This window comes from Nyctibius grandis, chromosome 1 (assembly GCF_013368605.1).
Source record: "Nyctibius grandis isolate bNycGra1 chromosome 1, bNycGra1.pri, whole genome shotgun sequence".
NCBI lineage: Eukaryota > Metazoa > Chordata > Aves > Nyctibiiformes > Nyctibiidae > Nyctibius > Nyctibius grandis.
In genome coordinates, this window is record NC_090658.1 from 115480763 (window position 1) to 115503018 (window position 22256).

Sequence of the window (22256 nt, forward strand, 5' to 3'; positions counted from 1 at the left end):
CTTGAAATAAAGGTTTCACATCCAGTCAAGATCCACTCCTTCCATTATGTTAGGAGATAATACTGGGGTTTTCTTTAAATGTGTAATTATTTGGTTTCAAAAGGCAGACCTGACCACCATGTAACATTATACTGCTTTGATTTTTAGAAAAGGTGACAGAATAGCCTCCGAGTTTTCCCATGCCCTGTAGTGAAAGCTGCTGCCTGGGTTGGTTTGTTTGTTTTTCCTACTGCTCGTGCCAACACAAAAACCCTAAAAACCCTAAAAAAATAAATTCTTGTCTCTAGGGTCAGAACTGAATTCTTACCAAAATGCCGTTACATTAATTGTTTTCATTCTAATGAGCATAATTAGTTTTCATTGTTCACACGGAGAAATTCCACTCTGTGCAGTAAGATCATAAAATATTTGTTTGCAAAACTTCAGGGGGAAAAATATTCGTCAAGCAAAAAGGTCCAAAGTGCGGGTCCAAAGTGCCAAAGCTAAACATCTATCTAATTCTGTAATCATCAAGTACAAGCCAGTAAAAATACTGATTAGAATTAGCTTAGTTTTGACTGTCTAACAGTCACAAGATCAGCCAGCCTGCCGCAACCTGCTGTTGTTACATCAAGAAGAGATTCCTATTTACACAATTCCTGTTCAAATTATGGATACACTATTTGACATACACCATCGGTGTTACTTAGAACATGGATCAGTGTTATGACATAACAAGTAACAGACTCGGTGTGTGTGGCCTTAACCAAGTCCCAATCCTCTCTGTATTTCAAGAAACCACTCTCTAAAATGTGAGCAATGTTAATCCTTTTGAGCCAGTTGGAAGCTTTCTGATCCCCACACTAGTCTGTCCCTTCTGATTACTTCAAGTGGAGATTCAAAAATGCATTGAAAACGACCAAAAAAAGACAAAACCAGACTGCCTGTGAGTCCATTCCCAGAAAAGGAAGCATTCATACCATCGTGCCTTGGTAACGAGCAATCCGGCTATCCGATCCCATCCCTCTTCAACCCCGAGTTGAAGATTTTTGGGTCTGATAGCCATTTTAAAGCAAATTTAACAACTGTGCGGAGTTCTCCAACGTTTAGATACAACAACAATACATATGGCACAAGGGCTGCACATGGCCTCCAATGCCACCTGCTATGGGGCAGTGGCTTGCTGAGCTGGTCAGCACATGCTGGCCATGCATCAGGCTCACACCTCCGGGCCGGCTAGTGTCCACGTTGGATTTTGCTCAGCTCATAGAGTGATACCTATGCAGGTCCATCGGCTTCCTGCATACAACCAGACACACAGAGCCACGGGACACGAGGCTTCATCAGCTCAACAGCACCCAGAACCGTTTGCAATGGTTTTGCTGGTTTTGTTTACTACAGATTTGCTGTAGACATTATCACTTGCTTAATGTATTTTGATGTTTTGGTACATAATGGCTTGGTAAAGTAAATATTGAACCAAGCTAAATTAAGCAATTGTTCCGTTTATAGCTACATGCCACATTCCAAATGCAACATTAATATATGACAAATACAACACAGATATTCTTGTCAAAAAGGCACACTTAAAAACTTGGTATTTTCCACAAGCTCCCTAAGTTTACATTCTCTCGCCTTCCGACCTCTCGCTCCGCTCCCTCCAAATCTGGAACGTCTCAAGGACGAGGAGATCAGCTTCAGGCTCTCGTACAAGGGAGAAACATCATCTACAATTAAAGGGAGGGCAGGGGGGAAGGTGCTTTCATTTATTCCCTAGGATGGAAGAAACATGTTGTGTGCTTCATTCTTCCTGTAAGTCTCCAAAGGAACATGGAACAAGGAAGGGTGGGAATAGAAAAATTAATTTCATCCCTTATCAGACTCAAAGCTGAGAGCTGAAGTTGACTCTGTCCAAAATCTTAATGTTAAACTGAGATGAGACATGAGAGGTCACGTAAGTTCTCTCTCACCTGAAAAATCATAGTGTGTCATATCAACCCCTATTTCTGCAATCACTTGAAAGTACAACAGTAAACAATGTAGATAAGAGCACCAGAGCTGACCTTTATATTTTAAAAAGTTGACAGTAGTATATAGCACTTAAAAACACACACAAAGAAGAAAGCCTAATGGCTTCACAACACAAAATATGTAAAGGCAGAACTCCCTGATGCTGGAATCCACCTTACAAAGCCCAGATGAAGGAAGGAGATTCTTGACACATCTTCTGAAAAAGATGAGTACTCATGACTCAGAAATAAAATAGCTGCCAAGTTCCACAAACACTTCTATGGCGTCGCTGTGAATTTTCACGTGTTCACCCATGTTTCCATGCATTTTTCTATATAATATTTGACTTGCTATATGATGTTTCAGCATCACAGCATACAAGTGATTTTATCCTTCCTCTTTCTCCCACGTGATACATAAGCAACCTCCTTTCAAACTGCAGAACCATGCCCAGTATCTTTACTTTTGCAAACCAGCAGAAACCCATAGAGCACACAGCCAGAAAACAGTCTCCTTGTAAGGAGCTACGCAGCAACACAACTTCTGTAGAATGTTTTTAAGGAAATAAAGATGTTATTACAGAACATTGCCAATAATAGGACTATTGAAAGCACTATTTTGAAGTATAGCCCTACTAGCCATAATGGTTTGGTAACTGTAAACTAGAACTGCTAAACATAAAATATTTTGCAAGACTAAATAATTTTTTTTCAGTGGACCATAAAGCTTCATTCATACAAGAACTCACAGCCAAAGAGAACAAGTTGTCTGCTGGCAAAACCATGGTGAGGTCAATCATTAAACCTGTTACTGCTGTAAACTCGGTACTTGGCAAGTATCTTCCGGGATAAAGATAAGAGTGAGCTGTTATTTTCATTCACCCACTCATCACCCTGCTCTAGCTACACACCCTCCTCGCACCCCACACACATCCCCACGTGCCCCAGCTGTTGCTCCTTCCTGGCTGCAGAGCAGAACAGATTCCCAGCTGTCTCAGCCCCCCAAGCTCTGCTGCAATGCCCACATCCTTGCCTGGAGCCACAACACCCGAGACAGAGAAACAGCAGGACTGCAACACTGCTGGGAGAGAGGGGGCAGTTTTGCTCAGTCATGAGGTGATGCCAGCTGGAAGTTGTGTTCAGCCAGCCAGGAGACATTTGCTGCATGTGTTAAGGATGGCAGCAGCTGGGAAACATACGGGATGTGATTTGCTGAGAAGACGGTTGTGCAGCCAGAATCAGCACACGGGGCTGCTAGCGTATTAATAAACAACCCAGATCCCTGCAGGGGGGAATATGCAAAGTGAAAGTCTATAGGAATCAAATTTAGTTACAGAAGGGGAATACTTGAATGATTCCAATATCAAAGGAAAGCCAGGAGCTTGTATTAAGAACCTAACACACTCGGAAGACAGCTGCATCTCCTTTTAAACCATTTCTCAAAACAAAATGCCCTCTTTTACAAAGGTACTTATCAGAGGGCATGATAGTACTCTATTTCCCACTGTATTTCTTGCTTTGCCTTCAGGAAGGAATCAAACAGTTCTTTGATTTCAACTGGCCACTGAGTCAGCTGCAGGCCCCACAGCTGGTCTGACCTGCATCAAAACTGCAGCCTTACTGCTTCCCGAGCTATTTACATCGTCCTGCAATCAGACACACACCTCAGGCAGCACAATGTCTGGAATAAAAGCTTTTCTAAATAATCTGATTTACTTAAAATATAGCTTAAATGAAATGCCTGCTTTGCTCTGATGCTGAACATTCCTTTGATCTGGAAAGACCTATCCCTTCAGATGACTTGTTCCATTTCTCTCCAATCTTCTCTCCACCCCCCTACCCCAGCTAAGTTGAAGCACCACAATCACACAACAATTTTGTATCTTCTACGTCCTTTAATCAATGCATAGCAATGTATATAACATGCACATGATGCATCAACTTTACCACTGTCAGTCTTTGTCATATGCTCCTGCAGGATCACATGTAGAGATCTAAGTCAGCTGTCTTCTGCTCCCAGCCTGGAGAAAACCTGTCAGTAACTCCATTTTCTTTGCTCCATGGTGAAGCCTGACATGGGTTACTCCTGAATACAGGATGGCAACTTCTATTTTCATGCACATTCCTTTTCTCCCACATGACAGAAACACTATTGACTATTTCCAGAGGTGAATTTGAGATACTTCACAAAAAGAGCAATATGCAATAGAAACGGCATGGCAAGAAACCAATTCTCAGCAAAAGTCAGCTCTATGGATAACAGTTATTTGTGGCATACAGCAGTCCTACTGTACACTCACAAGGAAATACTTCAGCTTGATGGTTGGGAAGAATCAGTACCTGTAAGACTGTTGCATGTAAGTACACAAGGAATCCGTTATGAAAAAAGCCTTTCATTTATTTTTGGAACATTTTTCCTTCTTCCAGTTAACAATGGGAAACCAAAAAAAGAAAATTAACTACTCAATGACAGTCTAAGTCATGGCACAATCACTCATGGAAGCGTCATACATTAAACCCAGGCAAACAATAATTATTCAAAGCTACATTTATGACCTTTACGTTAGGAAGTAATTGTATTCTCAGAGTATATATTTCTATATTATACTTATTTATAATTATATAAACTACACCTTTTTTAGGTTTTATTTACTTGGGTATGTCTTGATCTTATCTCCATACACATCTGAACTTGGCTGCACTTTCAGCCCACACTAGCCGCTGAACTGCTTGCACTGTTTTGTCATCTCTCTGCTCGTCAGTAAAGATTCAGAAAACCACTTGTGTTTGTGATCTTCTAATGTCCTTCAAAATTTTCCCTCAAAATGCCTAGAGCAATCAAATTATCTCACAATTAACTAAAAAAAAAAATAAATATCTGAACTGCTCAGTTTATTCCAGCCAAAAGAATCATATGACCTGTCCCTAACAACACAGTGTATGAAGTCAACTAGCAGAAACTTTTGGGTAGATTTAATCACAACGTATGCTAGTGGAAGAGGCTACATTCTGTATAAATGCAGTGTTTGTGTCAATGCTAAGAAGGATAAGGAATGTCAGGTTGTTCATGAATTATCCTGAGATACGAAATCAAAATCATGGATTATTCACCTATATGTGCACTCATATTAGTGCCATTTGCCTATCACTCCTCAAAGTGTTCTATTACCTTCCTGAATTATTATCTCTTGTATTCCCTAAAACTCACTACAGACATCAACTTTCAATTCACTGAATTTATGTAATTGAGAAAAGTCACTTAAAATTCACTCAAGGAAATAAATAATAAACAATCTGACTTCATCAATTTCTTTCTCCCAGCATTCAAGCACTTTTCATACTCACTGAGTAGCTGCCAATTTCCCCATACTACTGGTTTATTCTGCTTTGTACAAGTAGGGATATGACCAAACACAATGAGCCATTCTTTATCTGAGCTAAGACCAGGGTTTTTTTCTCGTCACAAACAGGGTGTCCAAGCAAATGAACTTCTCACTCCCGAATCTTTTGGAATGACTGACAAAATCTTTTGCTGCTCACAGGACTGCCTGGAGGCTGCAAGTTACATCCAAGGAAGGTATCTGCAATCATTTTGCCATCTCAAAGCTTCCTTTGTGAAAATTTTCATTACTTAAATTCCTTTATCTACAGGTAGTACAAAAGTCACAAGAGAATTCTAAGGAGACATTTATGAATTTTAAACATGAACTACGAAGAAAAAGAGGCATGAGAGTTTGTCTTTATTTGTATTTTTCATGACCGGTACTAGTTTGAATTAGGAAACATGCTCAAATTTCTTTTTACCCATAATTCTAGACAGCATGCAGTGAAAAGCTCTGTATCTAGGCTATTAAAAGCCAAATACTATCACTTAGAAGCAAGTTTGTTAAATTAGAGCAACAGTCAAAGAAGTAATTTAGATGAAATAGTTTATACCTATTTGTTCACAGCAAGAAATACATGTTACATACATATAGAAGCAGATTACTATTATTATGGTGGTAAAGGTCCCACTGTGCATTACACACTTCACCATAACATCACTCAATAGCCAGCACAGACAGGCAGAACAATCAAGGAAGAGAACTGAACTCCAGCAGCCTGGGAGACACATCACACCCTCACTGTACAATTAGAGCAGGTGACTTAAACCAAGATCCACAAATGCAAGTATTCCTATTTATATAGTTGTTCTTTAGGCATTCAAATTCCCATCGTATAAATCCACAGAACCTTCTTATTTAGGAGCTGAATTTACGGAGCTATTTGAATCCCTCTGACTGCCCCATCTATAAAACATGAATAGAAACACTTACCTAGTTCATAAGAGCATTCTATGAGTAAGTGTGTTAAAGATTACAATTCACTGAACTGCTTTATGGTCACTATTACAGGAACACCTAAACACTAAACTTGTCAACTACAAGTTTTATTACAAAGCATCTGACACATAGCAGTGTATAAATTGTGTTCAAGTTAATTAAAATCACTAATTTTCAGACAGAACTTTTAATTTCATTCTAAGCATGTTAAACTCCACACTGTAACCCCTGAAGCCTAAAAATAGTGTGACTGCCAGTCAGCCAGAAATTTAGCATGCATGCAGAAGCTCCTACGCTGAACTTGCCAGGAATGTCAAGACTTTGAAAAATCACATCTAGTATAACAGTCAAGACAAACTAATCTGTAACACAAGCACACAGCGCGCACTCTCTGATTATTCATTACTGTGATGCCTGGCAGCATCAATGCAGTTAAGCTTCCTTCTGTGTTTTCATTGTAAACCAAATTTGAAGAAAAGTTTCAGCTAAATGTGCATGCTCTGTTCTACGTGCCTTAAAAAAAAACAGTTTAACATATTTGGGGTTTATGACACTTATTAGTGACTCGAGAATGGGAGGGGAAGTGGACTGTATTTTTTAAGCAAACAGAATTTCGCACTGTTTTGGCTACTGAAAATCCATAGGTGTCTATATAGTCACAAACTGGAGCAATGAGAACTCCCCCAGGAGGGGTCTGAATCAGCTATATTCTATTTATATAAAATAAGACACATTGCATTTATATTCCTATTTTTTGTCTTAGTTATTTGTTTATCAGTTAATGTTCTCTAAGTGTGAATAAATCTCATTGCTTGATCTTAAAACCACCAGGTATCCCTCCAGCCATGTCTAAAATTAAATTACGATTCAATACTCACTCCTAGCTCTGCAGCCATTTATAACACTCTTGCTCTACTAGTGATCACTCTCCTTCCACCTTTAGTTGTTGGAATAGTTGAGAAAGCATTCTGTAAAGACAGTATTAGTCTGAAAACATACTCTGTTTAGGCCTTTGTTACTTAGAAGAGAAAATTTAAATGGCATTAGTTTAAATGTCAAGACAGAATGCTTTTCAAACTTCTGCTAGCTGTTAGGGACAAATACTGTTTACTTAACACCATTTCAGTGTCTTACGTCAGCACACACATTCAAACTAGGAAGAAGCAAGAGGAAGAAAAAAGTTGGTGGCAGTCTTGTGAGAACAGCACAGAATTAAAAACAAGCAAACAGATTGTAAGATTCATATTTTGCTTTGGTGAGTTCAGCTGAATGCCAGAACCTTGTCATACCTCACCACTGAGATGCAAAGATAACAAGAAAAGTGTAGAGTGAAAAGGATGGGGAAAGGGACAACAGAAGTCTTCATGAGAAAAAGCATTCTACTTCAAGCACCATCAACTGTAAATGACACTTGCAAGAGGGTGCTTCAGTCTCACCACAATTCATAGTGAATTAATCACTTAATAGCTAAAGACAACAGTCAAACTTTTCAGTTGTTGCTTTATTGAAGTATTTTCAGTCTATATAAAGGCTCTACCATGCCTTCATGAAGGCTCTATATGAAGGCTCTACCATGTAGATCACATTTCTATTCTAACTAAAAGCAGCACATAGGTTAGTCTTCATCTACTAGTAAATTAAAATCAGTGATACAGTCAAAAAACCAACAGCATTCTCTTAAGTTATTTGTACCTTTGCCACAAAAGGCACTTTTAGAAGATCATGAACATATTAGCACACCTCTAGCCTAAACTCATTACTGCCACTACAAACAAATGTACTACACCTCTGCAATGACTCAATTTATTTCTCAAATTTCTCAAATTCTTTCAACAGCAAAGCAAGAAAGCCTGTGAATGTAATGACATAGAAAAAAGTATGAATATATGTCTCTTATGAAATCTATGACTGCAAGAATAAAGGGACAAAGATTTTAATCCAGAGTAGTTATTCATCACTGCCCAAATCATACTGGACTACTGCAAAACCCATGAGACCAGATTTGCAAGGAAGAGAGGGAAAACTCAGACTACCAGAACTGCTGTTAAGAAGCCCACAACTTTGCACTTTGTTTTGTTAGCCTCAGGCATGTTTTATGAAGTAGTAATAAAATACATTAAGTGTAGTCAATTTTAATTCAATGTGGATGATGAAACATAGGGTAGGTTTTCATTTTCAAGGTCCACTTTGATCTTTTATAGATCTACTCTCAGCAGATGATTAGCTTTGAGAAGAGCATAGGATGGTAATGGTTATCCAGACCCAACAGGAAAAAGTCCCGAGTAACCTCATCTGACCCCATCACTGACCCTGCTTTGAGCAGGAGGCTGGATCAGAGACCTCGAGGTCCCTTCCACCTGAAACCTCTCATTCTATGAATTTATTCAGTTTATTTAACTGTTAATTTTCTAAGATAAAATGTGGTAAAGAAAACGAGCAACTTTTTTCTACTGAAGTTTCACATCAAATAACAACACAGCTGCATTCCAAGCTAACAGCTTTTCATCCCCAAACAAATTAGTTTTCCTCAAATACTTAAAATCCTTCCTAGCACTTGTGAGGAGAGTTCCATGAGAAGAGTACCAGAGGATGCAGGGTGAAACGGACCTTACTGAAAGAAGTTACACCGCAGTGATCAGTACTGGAGCACAACTGAGACATCGCCACATGGCAAAAATGCAACAGCAATGATACTTTTGCACACAGTTTCATCTGTACAGTACCTATATATCACTATGTAGTAAGTTATAAAATATTACTGTATTTATGGAATTGTACTAAAAGCACCAAGCTTTAAAATCCCAATATTTTAATGTAAGAAACATGTACCTCCTACACAAAACTCGTAAATTCCCAAAATGTGAATTTAAATAGAAGATTCTATTGTACTGTAAACCTCACAGTTAAACCTCAGATTTCTCTTACTGCTCTAGCTACAAAACTATTTACTCCCAAATACACATTTTTAAGTTATAGAAGCTTGTAACTATGAGAGCAAATATGTCATCTCAACATTCAGTATAGGTGGCTGAGATTGTAGAAAAATGCACATTTGTATTAAAGATGCCAAATATTTGCAAAGATACTTCGAAAGAAATAACTGGGGAAATGACATGGGAGCACCTGAGAGGAAAGGAGTCAAAAAGATTATTTACTTTAACAACCATATGCTCCACCAGTCATTACGATTTGCTGTGGGAAAAGATCATTAAAAAAATCTCCACATGTGCATGCCCCAAACCACTTAGTCAAAGAAGGACAGGAGTTATGCAAAGCACCCAGAGTTAGCCACAGTTTTAAAATGACGTGTCTGGATCTCACCCCCACCCCTTATAGAAAGCTTTCCAGAAGCTTTATAAAGGCTTTTTGATCTGAGGAGGTAGGGCACAACACACAACATACAAAAACAACACGTGCACTACTAGAACAAGAACTAAAAGCTTAAATTTTGAACAGAAAAATCTGAGAGCAAGTAGGGCAGCCAGAATAAAAAGCACACCCCTCTCTCTGTTCATTGTGTCCTTGGCAGACAGGCCCGGACTTCCAGCCAATTTTACTATTTTCTGAACGGTGGTACATTCTGCTCAATTACCCCCAGTCCCTCCGAAGTTCTCCCTGTCCCCTCCAAGGCCCGGCCGCCCGCTCCTGGCCCCTCACCGAAGCCTCACAGCCTCTAGATGAGCCATGGGGCATCAGCCGCTCCCTCTGCGACCCTCCTTTTGCCACGCTTCAGCCAACTTCTCAGTCCTTTAATCCCTAAGCAAGCTCTCAAAGGAAGATGCCATTTCCCCCTCCATACAAGAGGCCCATCTATCCTTGCCTTAAAAGGAAGAAACGAGTCACGATGCATTTTGTTCTCTGCAATTTATTTTGGTATTTCTTAGGCAATTTCTGTTTTACGTAGCAGATCAAACCAATGGCTCACTTAACTCAGTATCCTTGTCAGGAGCAAATCAATCAGCAGCAGTTGCGAGAACCAGATGGCACAGTAGCTCGGACTGAAAAATACCTTGTTAGAAGACAAATGTTACTTTCATAGTGAAAGAATGGGAGGTCCATTAGGAGACCTACTAGAAAGGCGAAAACCAGGCAGGCATAACAAGAAATAATGCCAGGAATATAGCTCAAAAACATTCAGACTAGAAACGGTAAAAATGATTACAGGAACCAACTTTAATGGAAAACATTTTCTGACCCTCAGAATCTTCTCCAAAAGCATCCAATCTTGATTGTGAAATACATTTAATTAAACAAGTCATTGGTTGTAATAACTGTGAGAAATACTATGTCTGTGCTATATCAGAAGCCAGGTAAGATGAACTTAAAAATCTCCTTTTAAAAGTTTACCCTATCCTCATGAAGGCTTTATTTTAACTCCTTATAGCTGGAAACCATTTTAGATTTTGATGCCTAGTATTTATAAACCTTCCAGAATCCTTTCTCTCTAATAAGGATATTGAAGCCCTTCTAGCATTTTCCTACAGTCTTGGCCCCAGAAACATCCTAGAAAATTAAAATCTAGATTTCCACTATGACCTGAGAGAGACAGTTCATTTGGACAGGACAATCATAACCCCTGCTGCTTTTATTTTCTCACCAGCAAGCGGAACATCAAATATAGCTTTCCATCCCAGATCCCTTCCCAGTCTCCTCCCCACTGCCCTACAACAGAAGTGCAATTTTATTTACGCAGACAAACAGCTTTGGGCAGGTTCTGATCTTACGTTCCTTCTAATTAACTTCCTTTTCAAGATAACCAACTCAAATATCCTCAATTTCTCATCCAAGTTTTCCACGCCTCTTTTTTTTTAATAACCTTCTCCAAGTCCTCAGTAATTGTGCAGTACTCCATGTGAAATAAAGTCCTCGACACTGGGCTCTGTATGACACCACGTCCCCTATCCATGTAAGAACAGCATATCTTCCCTATTATTCTCCACTTCACATAGCTTGTTTTATGAAGCTTCTCTTGGGAGGTCCTCCATGATATACAGATCCCATTCCTAGTTTCAAGCCAGCTATGTTGTATGCACAGTTGAACAGTCTCAACTCACGTATTGTTTGCTTTTTCAGTGTTGAACTAAGCCTGTCATTTTTTGTCCATTTATTGTCTTCTATTAGTTCCGAAGTTCCTCAAAGTCTTCCTTTGTCTGAAGAAAACATTGCCTGCAATTGTTTGCTGAATTAGGCAGTGTTGCCAGCAGGCTGAGGGAGGTGATTCTTCTCCTCTGCTCAGCACTGGTGAGGCCACACCTGGAGTATTGCATCTAGTTCTGGGCTCCTTAGCCCAAAGACGACATGGACATACTGGAGTGAGTCCAACAAAGGGCACAAGGATGATGAAGGGACTGAAGCATCTCTCCTATGAGAACAGGCTGACAGAACTGAGGCTGTTCCGCCTGAAGAGCAGGCTCAGGGGGATCTCATCAATGTGCATCAATACCTGAAGGGAAGGTGCAAATAAGATGGACCCAGGCTCTTTGCGGTGGTGCCCAGTGACAGGACTGGAGGCAATGGGCACAAACTGAAACACAGGACATTCCCTCTGAACATGATGAAACACTTGGTTACTTTGAGAGTGACTGAACACTGGGATAGGTTACCCAGAAAAGTTGTGGAGTCTCCCTCCTTCGAGATGCTCAAAAGCCATCTGGACACAGACCTTGGCAACATGGCCCTGCTTGAGCAGAGGGGTTGGACCACATTACCTCCAGAGGTCCCTTCCAACCTCAACCATTCTATGATTTTTAATGCCCTTTTCAGATCATTAATACATCTAATTCTGAGTTGTGGGGCTGCTGAACTATTACCCAGAAAAAGTCTACTTCTGCTAGCTTCCTATTAGTAGATGATACTTAATAAATAGCAGCCCTTTGCATCTAACAAACACTTAATGCTTAAGAGCAACTCACAAGAAGCTGCTTTTGATCCATCTTTCCTTCTAACAGTTACAATACATTCAAAAACATGCAAGTCAAATAGCCTGTAAATCATAAAGGCATTATTGCCAATTTCAGAAAATAAATTCAAAGATAAAGTTCAGAGACAGTGTGGAAAGATAAGAGTTAACAAATCAAAATGCAAGTAAACTCTAAAAGATATTAAGTTAAATACAGCTTAATTAATCATATTTAATCATTATCCACTGAAAAAAATTTAGCACAGGTAAGACTTCCTTGAAACTGGGAAAAAGGGCTAAGGTTCTTTAGAACCTTATCTTTAAAAGTAGAAATGGGAACTCAGAAAATCATAGACATGTAAACTTGATATCAAATACTATAAAGGGGTTTGTTGTTGTTTTGGGTTTGTTTTTTTTTTTGGGGGGGGGGTATGTTTTGGGTTTTTTTGTGGTTTGTTTTTGTTTGGTTTGTTTTTAAATACCCGGTATTTATTTACAAACACCTAGAAGGTAAACAGTACAACACAACTGAGTCAAAGGCTTGTCCAGAACAAGTACTATCAGAGTAGCCTATTCCTAGTGACTTGGTTAGATGACTGTAACTAACAGACAAGGTCTGCCGTATGAGACACACCATGCACACCCAAAGCCTAATGACTGCCATGATCAGACCTACCCCATTAGCACAACCAGTGTGAGGTACAGGTATGCATACAGCCAGTTACTCTGTCTTAACCCTAATATTCCAAGTTGCTGGAGACTGCGAATATCCATATCATACAAAAAAAAAAAGAAAAGAAAAAAGGCACTGATGAAACACCATGAAATCATAAGGAAGGATGTATCAGATATAGTTCTACTAACTCAAATGTATCAAAACCACAGGAAACATTTATTAAGTATTTTGGTAACAGTAAGCACACTGATCAAATGTGCAGGTGGATATCAAATTATAAAAAACTGCAAACACTTAGCTAACCAGAAAACCAAGTTATCTTAGACAAAAAAAATGAAGAAAGGCTTAAAAGCATCAGACAGAATTGAATTAAATTGCGTGCAAAGCACAATTTTTGCTGTAAATAATCAACCATACCAATCTGTAATGGAAACCGACTATTAGGTAGCATTAGAGCAGAAAAGGATCTGTGGAAATTCACATGCAAAACAGACAGAACAAGCTTTTTACTCTGCTTAGCATTATAAATACCTCAACCTGTTTTGAAAATCACATCTCCCAATGACATAGAACAACTGAAAAGACCAAAAGCAGCTACACAAAAATGGAAAGGGGCCTTGAAACCACAACCTGAGGAGAGATTTAAACAGAATTCTTCAGGCTTTACTGAACCGCAAGCAGACAATATAAATAGAAGACTGCTGCAAAAAGCATGGAAATACACTTCCCTACACAGATGAAGGGGCTCAAACTACAGAAGATTTGGGCTACACTTCGGCTAATTTCTACGAGAACCTAAGCGCAAGCATAGTTAAGCACCTACAGAGATTGCCTAACGAGACTGGAAACTTTGTGGATTTTTTTATTATTATTTTTAAAAGATCTCAAGCTACCCGTGATTAGAGGTTCAGATAAACTCTCAAAACCCTTCCAGCCTCCTTTTCCAGAATTCTATAACTGAGCTTTGTTTCCCAAATAAACATTTTTAGAAATGAGAGAAAAGGAATCTGCCTAAAAAAAAAAAAAAAGATCCAGTGTGTAGATGAAAAGACATCTGAATTTAAAGTATTTGTATTTTGGAATCTATTAAGAGCTCAGATGCAATAAAGAAGAATAACAGCTGTGGGAGCCAGTCAAGATGCTGATGATCTGGCAAGACCACTGCCAGAATAGGAATGCAAGAGACACACCCACAGGAGTTGTTTTTGTGTCATAACATTTTAGTACTACTCAGATTTCTTTTAAATATTATGTGTACACAAGGTTATGTGTACTGCAAAGACTTCACATTTTGCGTTATATAGTCACGTACCTTTTTTTGAACACATATTCCATACGCTAAACATTGTTTGATTAAGCAGTTCAGCTATGCTGTGAGGGCAGGCAGTCTATACCTCTCTTATCTCCTGATCAATGCAAACAAATATTTTTGAGTGAGAATGAGGCTGTAGCACCAGTAATTTCAGAAACATTTATTTGGTAAGAGGGAGGTAACCCACAACTTTTTTCAATCTTCTAATTTACAGATAATTCAAATACTTTGTGTATCAAATTTCTTTGCAACAAGCCACACAACACATCATGAAATGCCAAGATAAAATGCAAGCAATGTAGAAAACTGAACTGAGCTGAAGTTCTCACACACAATTTTTTCCTTCTACATGTATCTCTCATATACTCTACAAGCTTTTCTCCCAGAAGAGCCAGATGGAACATTTCTTATTAATACCTTTGGGAAAGCAGGGATTGCAAGAAAGAGGACAGATTCTCTGACAAAACTCAGAAATCCAAATTCTACGCTTAGAATGCTGGATTCCTTAGTTTCCATAAAGAGGGGAGAAAATATTGAGCAAGATGCAAATCTAGTAATAGAACTACAACATTTGAGTCAGCACCATCCCACATGAGGATACAAAGCTTGTGGCCAAAGCACCATTGACAGCAGTCCTCCGTGAGGCAAGTTATTCCTAAAACTTTCATAAAAAACCCCAAATACGCATATTTACCTCAGGAACAGACGTAAAGAAGTTGCAGATTAAAAACCTGAAAGTTACATTACATCAAATGACATAAGTCTTATTGTTTTTTCCTTTTCAGCAACTGGGAGAAGACGGTGTAGGAAGAAATGGAATATTGTTTCTGGTCTACTCCTGCCTATTCCTGTTGGTCTCTTCATAGTCTACCTAGTCTGCCAAGGGGAATAAAAATAAAAATCAAAACCAAAGTAATGTACTTAAATACAGAGGCTTTCTTTGAAGAAAAAAAAAAAAACACTAAATTGAAAGTACTTATAATATTCTTCAGCTCAGAAAAAACGTTCCATTTCCAATTAACATTTTAATAGTGACAAATCATCAAGAATCAATCTCTTTCTAGAAGTCTAAGCTCATCTAAAAGGAAAGTTTATACTTGCTTCCTTTAAATGGTGACCTCCACACTAGCAGCTGGTCATTAGACTTTCTGCACCCTGTATTTTAGACAGCTTTGTGTCCCAGTGGAATACCTGGGAATAGGACAGCCAGATCTCCGAAATAATTTCTAGGTCCTCAAGGAAGTCCAGAAATGCTTTCTTACTATCTAGAAATGTTTCCTATGGATTTGGAGCTCTATTTATGCAATCTCTGGAAATCACATTTCATTGTATTTATCTAGTTCAAGTAGCAGGGAGATCTGAAGTTCCATGAATGATATAATATCTTTCATTACTGCAGCCAAATAATCTCCAAAATAGACTGACATTTAAAGGGTAAAGCTGCTAGTCTCCTTTTAGAAACTAAGTCACCCCCTCCCCAAGGTTGAGCTGGAAAGCATGATGCAAAGTTTATTTTTTTTTAAAAACCCGCAAACTATATTTGTAGAAAAAAGAAACAGCTACTGAAGTCCACACGTAAACTAATTAAGCCAGAGGACTTTCTCCCAACTCTCTCACCTTTCATGATGTACTTTCCTCTTCTTAGCTTTTGCTATACTGAAATACATCAGACTATAAAATAACAACAAACACCCAAGGATCTGTGAGGTTTTATTTCGTTGTTGTTTGTTTTGGCAGGTTTTTTGTTTGGTTTTGGATTGTGGGTTTTTTTTTTTTGGTTGGGATTTTTTGGTTTGATCTTTGGAGGGTTGAGGTTGTGGTTTTTTGTATTTGCCTAGGTTTTTTACAGCTAAGACACCCTAGCCAGGCTCTTTACGGCAGTGCCCAGTGACAGGACCAGAGGCAATGGGCACAAACTGAAACACAGGAGGTGCTGTCTGAACAGAAGAGAACACTTTCTTACTGCGAGGGTGACCCAGCACTGGCACAGGTTGCCCGGGGACATTGTGGAGTCTCCCTCCTGAGAAATACTCAAAAGGCATCCGGACATGGTCCTGGACAACTGGCTCTAGGTGGCCCTGCTTGAGCAGCAGGGTGACCTCTGCAGGTTGCTTCCAATCTCGACCATTCTGTGATTCTGTGAAGACTTTTCAGCCTGTTACAATTAATAAAATCTATTATTTCAGGTAAGCATCAGAAAACTAGGACCTGCTCCTGCATGAGTCAATCTTGGAACCCTAAGACCAGAATTTTGCCTTTAGAAAATAAGATGCTGACAGAACAGACAAAGCAACCAGTTGCTGCAGGGGAAGGTTCACTGTCGAGCCTTTAATGAGAACTGCCTGGCTTACGCTGAGGCTACCATACATTTTCTCCCTCTGTTTCCTCAGATCTCTTGGCATAGAAAGCATCCAGCAACCAGCATCCATCTGGTAGGAGTCCTATTTTGGAATCCTTCAGACTCCCTCTAAGAGATGGGGTACTCCGAACTTCTCTGGCAAAACTAATCAATATTTCCATTTGCAAAAGATTCTGTTTGACAGAGAATCCTTAACTGATCACACTGATAGTTCAAGGACTGTCTGCTCAAGTTACCCAATGACAAAGCCTGATTACTCAAAGATAAGAGACCAACAGGTCAGGACAGCAATAAATACACAAACTCCATAATTCAAGTACTAATTATTCTGTTCAGGTTCTCTGGTCTCCTCTTTCCCATCCCATCTTCACTCAACTGCCAAATAAACCACAAGTTGCAAGAGTTACCTGTTAATCACTACCTACTACAATTCTTAAGCACACCTGCACACAGGGACAGGAACACTGCAAGAATTCTGTCAAGAGCAAAGGGAAGTGACCTATACAGGTTGGTCAGGTATCTGCTCAGTGACTTGATCAAATGCCATTTCAAACATATGTCATCACTGTTCAATTCCTGCGACACTGAAGCTGAGGCAGTGTATCCAGAACAAATCAGAGTCTGCCACAATGTTCCTGCATGTTTTGCAGATGGTGAAGGAGAAAAAGAACAATTAAGACACAGAAACTATCTGCTGATTGCTCACGTATTTTCACTCTTACTAGGAGAAAATAAGGAAAGAAAGTCAAATACGTGATTATGCAACACTGGAGAAACACAGTATAGATAATCAGATAATCATTTAATTTCACAATAAACACAATTACACAGCAGGTCAGTACCGTTCTGATAAAAGTTACTTTAAACAACTGGCTCCCAGTGCTGTTCTGAAGAACAAGTTTCCAAGAAATATCTTGAATAATAGATGTTCCTACATCTAGTTAACACCTACAGCAGAAGATTCAAAAGATTAAGAACGATTTTACTTCTTCATTGGATTCTGCTCATAAACACAAGAAGGTGATGCCTGTGAGGAATGGATGTATTAGCCAACATTGGCATTACTTCTACTATTGCCCATTTTGCTAATTTTAGAAAGCATCACTTGCCTCATAACCCAATGCATTATTATTAACTGCTAAAATATATGGGGTTTACTACTTCCAGCAAAAGGATCTCTTCTACCATAAGAACTGGAGAGGGACTACATCTAGAATTCTCTTCAAGTATAGAATAGTTCAGTTGGAAGGGACCTACAGCGATTATCTAGTCCAACTGCCTGACCACTTCAGGGCTCACCAAAAGTTGAAGCATGTTATTAAGGGCATTGTCCAAATGCCTGTTAAACACCGACATGCTTGGGCATCGACCACCTCTCTAGGAAGCCTGTTCCAGTGTTTGGTCATCCTCTCAGTAAAGAAATGCTTCCTAACATCCAGTCTAAACCTTCCCTGGCGCAGCTTTGAACCATTCCCGCACATCCCATCACTGGATACCAGGCAGAAGAGATCAGCACCTCCCTCTCCACTTCCCCTCCTCAGGAAGCTGTGGAGAGCCATGAGGTCACCCCTCAGCCTCCTTTTCTCCAAACTAGACAAACCCAAGGTCTTTAGCCGCTCCTCATAGGACATGCCTTCCAGCCCTTCAGAAGTTCTGGTTTTTGTGTGTGCATTAGATGATTGATGTTGCACTTTGTATCTCAGTCCTCATTCACAAGAGGATAGCAGTGAGGAGCAGAAATCATTTCATAGTTCTGAGCTACTTGCACTTCTATACTCCAAAGGGAATACCTTTGCAGGATCTTTGAAAAATGCACCACGTGGTTAGTTGTATGAATAGCAAAGCATAGCTGGCACAACAAACTAAATTCAATCTGCTTCTAGGTGCCTTAGGCTCCTTTAATTTAGACCTTTCTACTGTTTATACAGATTGTATCACATAACACTAATTGCTCAAACATGAAGTGTGGAAAAATGCCAGAGAAACTAACCAGCTTCCAAAGCCACACATCAAACCAACATCAGAATAAAGCTTTATTTCAATCTCCTTTTCAGAAGCCACTTATGAACAACTTTTGCTTTCACTCCCTTTCAAAAGGTTTAGAAAGGCTTAACTATTTCAGTTTGGAGATACTCTGCCTGGATATGGATGTTGTTACTTCAGACATTTATATAAAGCACAGCAAAATCTGTTATTTTGTTCCAAGCTGCTGGAGAACAACGAAGAAGCCACTGGCTTCTGACTGCAGCTCTGATAGCAGCTTGGTAGCAAGGCCCTCCCGTTCTTCTGGAAAGCTCCCTCAGGCCCAGTAATATAACATACCACATCACATTCACAGAGACCAATTCTAATTTTGTTGCCAAACGAAGTGGTAAGAAGTTACTGTGGGGACAATTCTGAAGAAATCGCAATCACACTGCTTACGTGAATTTCTGAAGCAAACCTTCCAGTGAAACTACTGCAGTCAAGACAACCAAAAAAACAATGCCCTCAAGACCACAGTTTTACATGAATGCCCTTCTGCCTGCAAAAGAATGTGCCTATGGCATTTTCTGGTTAGCTTTCCAGAGCACCAGGGTCATGTAGAGAAAGCAAGCCAGAGGAAATCTGGACTTGGAGACAAAAAGTAAATACTACTGATCAATAAGATCTACCTCCATCTTGTAGAAAAAGAAGAGAGATGGCTCTACAGGTTTTTCTTTTGATTTGTTAAAATACATTTACCAAGTTTCATCTGGCATCTGTATACCTTACATAGGGAAATGGCAGAATCTTGCTAGTTCTCACTATACATATACCACCTCATTCACACCTCACAAGATGTTCTTAAAGCATTCAATAGATCGTGAGCTACTTTAAAGATGAAAAGCTTTCTACAGAAGCAGTAATACCAATCACAAAAAAATTATCACTTGATATCAAAGCCAGAAGACAGTGATTAGACACATGGATGATGCCACAGCATACATCAAATGTGGTATCACAAATGGATACCATGGTGGAGGGAAGGAGAAGAGGAAGACCTGATGAACCAAAAAGCCTGAGACTTACTAATAAATTTCCAGGATATGGGATTCAAAACATCACGGACACTCCTAGAAAGGGCAGAATACCAAGAAAAAGAAATCCAGTTACATGCCTGTTGTTTAAAATTATGCATTACTTGTATGCATCGTGCATTTCCATGTGATATGATCTATTAATAAAACAGATTATTCACTCTAAGTAATCCTACACTGAAATATCCAGAGCTCCTTTTGCAAGCCTACTGACTTCACAGTTCCTGTTGTGCCTGTGATTAGTAATGACTGTGCAAACTGCTTAGCACTTGGCTCTACTAAGTATTTCTTATTTCATCCCCAGTTTTGAAGATTAACACCACACTACATTGTCCAAGGTACCTGCATCTTCTTAGCAGATGTAGACACACAGCAAACCTGCTTCGGTACCATATAGCCAAAATTTCCCAGAACACAGAACACCAAAACCTCCACTATCACTTCAGTCGGATTTAGGATGGGAATCGGAGTTATTTACAGTATCTTTTTTTTATATACCCACACCTCCTTCAACATAATCAAGTGCAACTTTTAAACAGCAAAGTTTGAAATTTACTGTCATAAAACAGTAAGCTTCCCAGCTAAAAACTATGCCAACCAATACACAAGGAAATAGGACTTCTTGCACATAGTCCTCTTAAAACTTGCAGGGAATTCATCCATACTGAAGGGAGTACAAGTAAATCCCTTACATATCTTCTCACGGCATAGGAGAAAAGAATGGATTTCATGTTTGAATACTGGAAACACATTTGTCTTCAAACGCAACTGAAAAAGTGAATTGAAAGTAAAACCAAACTTGAAGTATCAAATACTCCCTCTGATATCCCTTTCTTACTCAGCCTGGCTTCCACCTGTTTCTACTGACTGAAAGACAGAGACATGTACTTCCTCTTGGCATAGTCTTTGTGTGTTTCGCTCCTATTCCCTCTTTTTACTATTGATACTCTCTCTTACAAAAAAGGAGGATAGGAAGACAGACTACTATTACTTGTTGCCCAACGTGGTCTCCTCCTTCCAAAATAACTGTCTCAATTGCAGTTGTTTTATTTCACTTTAAACTGAAATGAGCCTAATAGATTCAAGTTAACAATGCTCTATCTGTGCAATTTCCTTGAAATTTCGCAATACTTTGCAATTATCGGGTGGGGGGAAATTAAAGAATAAAAAAAGCTCTTGTAGCAAGTCCAGATCAGATCAGAAAACTAAGCTGCATGAAGTCACCTCAAACAAATTTTAAGCTATAATAGACATTGAAGCAAGACACCAAAAGGAAATGGCTAGCATACTTATGACAACTGGAGCTATCCAGGATCATGTTCCTATTAAGGAAGACTTGGGTTTCACAGCGCAACCTGCTCTAGTTGATCCTGCTTTGGACAGGGGGAATTGGACTCGGAAACACTTTCCTTGTCAGCTATTCTATGCTTCTGTGATCTCATCTTTGACTTCCAGTAAAGGCACTTGACCTGCAAAGCCGATTAGTTTTAGAAGCTGTATGAAACTTATTAACATGTTTAATTGAGACACTGGATTTCAAAATGAAGACGTTTGTATTTTTTAAAATATCAATGCTTTTTATTTACATCCACCTTCCCTTAAAGGAAACTAAGCACAAACAGATTTTTTGTGTTTTATTGTGCATCTGTAACAAAAAGGGTCATCTGTAACTTCTTCAAATATTTTTTAGCTCCAAACCAGACACTTTGTACACCACCATTTGCAATTCTGCAGGCAAAACTGACTTGCATAATTTACAGCCAATGGTTCCATTAAGGACAATTAAATAATTATTTCCTGAGCTTGTCATAATCACTCAAGTAAAATTTGTCTCAAATACAAGATATTTCACCAAAGAATAAAAAAATTATGCAGAAGCATGCACTTAGAGAAGGAAGTTGACCATAATACACAGAATCCTTGCATCTAATCTCTCTATGCTGAACACCAGTGGTCCAATTCGGCCACGCAACCAGAATTTTTAATCAACTCTTATTAGCGGCAGTCTTTGCCAGGAGCTGAAGAAGAACACAGCCTTCACTGAACTCTTCTAGGTACAATTTATTCTGCCACTTCATTTTGTAGGGAGCCTGATTTATTTGACATCAATAGTTTGTTGAGGTAATAAACCATGCAGCAATGATACCATGACTCAGAGCTCATTTGCTAGCAGTCAAGTTGCTTGGCAGCATGACAGGCAGAGTAATGTGCCTTCAAGAAGCATCTATATAGATGCTACAGCTTTCGGAGATTACCAGAGAGCCCAGAAAACATGACTTTACTCTCAGTATCAATTTTCTGTTGCTTGATTGATTGTGCTCAGCCTCACTTTGAGCAAAAAGATCTAAAAAATTGAGATCTATGCAAGCCAAAAAGCAATAGCTACTCAGTTCCAACAGATTTCTAACACACCCAGACATTTTACACTACTGCTTCTTTCCAATAAGAGGTTGGCCTCTATACGCTTATAGAAACCAAGTACACAGTGTGAAAAAACTACCTATCAATTTAGACTTTAGGGAAGTAAGAGAACTCTCTTTCAAGTACACATCAATACTCAATAATGTATAGCTACTTCATAAAACAGAAGTCCAGAAATTTTTTCACCCGAGTTCTCAAGTGTGATAATAGAGGTTTTACA

At 39.1% G+C, this 22256-nt stretch overlaps 1 protein-coding gene across 2 annotated transcripts in view; it reads right to left on the reverse strand.

The window, feature by feature from the left end:
• The window catches only part of MBOAT2 (membrane bound O-acyltransferase domain containing 2), a 99546-nt gene that overhangs the window by 46159 nt on the left and 31131 nt on the right, over positions 1-22256 (reverse strand). The window contains exon 1 of one of the 2 annotated variants that reach the window (XM_068406193.1): positions 3936-3997. The exons of the other annotated variant lie outside the window; for it this stretch is intronic. The gene's annotated coding sequence lies outside the window, so the exon portion shown is untranslated. Of the gene's footprint in view, positions 1-3935; positions 3998-22256 lie in introns of those variants that run through there. 2 annotated transcript variants of the gene reach the window in all.